The following is a 2,297-nucleotide window of genomic DNA, read 5'->3' as shown; positions in this document are numbered from 1 at the left end:
ATGTAACTGCATACTTCGCGTTAATATAAATGTAATTAAATAAAATATTTATGTACTCTATTGATCAAACATAGATTTGATCTCGTTATGGTTATTGTTATGGCGATATACATAATTGCGTATGCATTTTGTAATAAGACGCAAGGTGCAATATTGTTTATTTTTTTTCCTTTGAAAGCGGTGTTTATTAATTTTGAATTATTGTGATATATTCACAATTATTTATGTTTTACATAACGTGTCTTGAATAATTTCCTATATGTATTTATAATTGTATTAATCGATTAATACTTTTGTATGAAATTAAAACAATTTTCTATTCATATTTTTGTATATTGAAAAAAGCATGCATCAGAAGCATGCATTTTTTCATATTCACTTGTGTTTAAATATAGAAAAACACATTTTCTAATGCATCGAGAATTCGATATTTTGTAATGTCCACTTTTTAATCATTTAAATTCGTTATTTTTTCAATTTCATTATTTATTAAATAATCCAATTGAAAAGTTTTGATCGCGTATCGTACATCGAATTTCATTTTTCAACACATGCCCTTTTTATCTAGTTTTTTGTTACAGAATGTACTGTCTTTTTTTTCCAAACTGCAAGATTTAATATTGAAATTTTATCAATGGATATTTAATACAATGTCTACAACAATATCTCGAGGTTTGTATTAATATCGTTTATGATATAAAAAAAAATAATAAAAAAATGATGTATAAATTATACGTAGTAATATATATTGAAATTATGGTTTTTTCTTCTTCTTTTTTTGATCGTTCAAGATATCGATGCTCCAAAAATATATACCCCACACATATATATATATATATATATACATATATACATCATATGATAATCAATACAATTCTAAGAATAAATTTTTTTATATATTCTTTTCAAAAAAAAAAAAAAAAAGAAATTGAAACCCCATCGTGGATCGTACATGTTCTTCATTTCCATAACAATAGAGACCAAAATCTTCCACTCATTCTCTCATAAATAAAGAAAACTTTCAATCATCTCATCCCTTCCTTTTCGAAAAATCCGATAAACGAAATAAAATCTAAATCGATATTATTATTATTATTATTACAAAAAAAAAAGAAAGAAATAATACGATTAAACGTAAAACAAACGAATAAAAAACTATCTATCATACTAAACTAATTAAAAATGATTAAAAAATGAGATTAAATATTGAGACTCTTACTTTTTCATACGTTTAATTAGATCCGAAAAAATTATTAAATAATTATCGCGAGTAACGTTAAATAATCGGATTAATATTAATAATAATACGCGTAATATTATTTCCTCTCTTCGATAAATTTCATTTTAAATAGAACAAAAAAAAAAATATAAGAAAGAAAGCATCGATGTATTCGAACCCCTTCGATACGTATTTCACACGTTTGGTCAGATCGAAGAAAGTCTGCCTACACAAATACATCCCCACATACACACATACATACACACATACATACACACATGCATACATGAACATTAGTAAGAGAAGAAAAATAACACTTAATCTTTCTCACTCTTTCACATGTGGGTTGGGTGGGTGGTAGTTGGCGGGGAGCGGGGGCGGAGCATCGATGGGGGTTCTTTCCGATGCTTGCATCTCACCTTGCCGGCAAGTATCTACCGTGTGGTAGCATGACTTGTCTTCAAGAAGAAGAAGAAGAACAAGAACAAGAAAAAGAAGAACAAGAAAATAAGGGGGATGAAAGAAAGAAAGAAAGAAAGTGGTGGTGGTGGTGGTGGGGGTGGGGGGTTGAATAAGAGTAAGGAAAGAAAGTAATGGTGGGAAGGTGAAACTAGTGGTGGGGGAATAGAACCAGTAGAGTAGGAGAAAACTGGTGGGGGATTGAAGTGATGGTGTCGGGGTAGGAAAAGGGGGATGTTATCCGCGCGCGCGCGTATTTTCTCGTTCGGTCCAGATTCCTCGATGCAGGAGCATACAGTAGCAACGAGTCTGTTGGTTGTACGTGATACTAATAGTAATAGTAGTAGTAGTAGTTGAAGTAATAGTAGTAGAGATAGGGGTAGGGTATATGGGTTGATAAACGGGGGTTGGGTTGGGTGGGTGGTGTCTATGTTTCGAAAAGGGTGGTTGGCTGTCGGGAGCGATAGTGGCGCCCCCATTCGAGCGAAAATTTTCGTCGAAGCTTTGCTACCGAGGGTGGACAAGCAAAAGCTTGGAGACTCCTTCAGTCGTAGGTGCAGTGCGTGCGAGTGTGCAGCGCCGAAAGAGAGAGAGATAGACAGAGAGAGAGAGAGAGAGA

General features: G+C 32.7%; 1 protein-coding gene across 1 annotated transcript in view; it reads left to right on the top strand.

The window, feature by feature from the left end:
* The first annotated feature begins 598 nt into the window (after nucleotides 1-598).
* Nucleotides 599-2,297, top strand: part of LOC106790831 (acetylcholine receptor subunit alpha-like) — a 208,324-nt gene continuing 206,625 nt past the window's right edge. The window contains exon 1 of the mRNA XM_014756013.1: nucleotides 599-672. The gene's annotated coding sequence lies outside the window, so the exon portion shown is untranslated. The remainder of the gene's footprint in view (nucleotides 673-2,297) is intronic.

This window comes from Polistes canadensis, unplaced genomic scaffold, assembly GCF_001313835.1.
Source record: "Polistes canadensis isolate GaletaPanama2010 unplaced genomic scaffold, ASM131383v1 scaffold_263, whole genome shotgun sequence".
Classification (NCBI taxonomy): Eukaryota; Metazoa; Arthropoda; class Insecta; order Hymenoptera; family Vespidae; genus Polistes; species Polistes canadensis.
The sequence above is the reverse complement of the archived record's forward strand: the minus strand, read 5'-3'. Positions and strand labels throughout refer to the sequence as shown.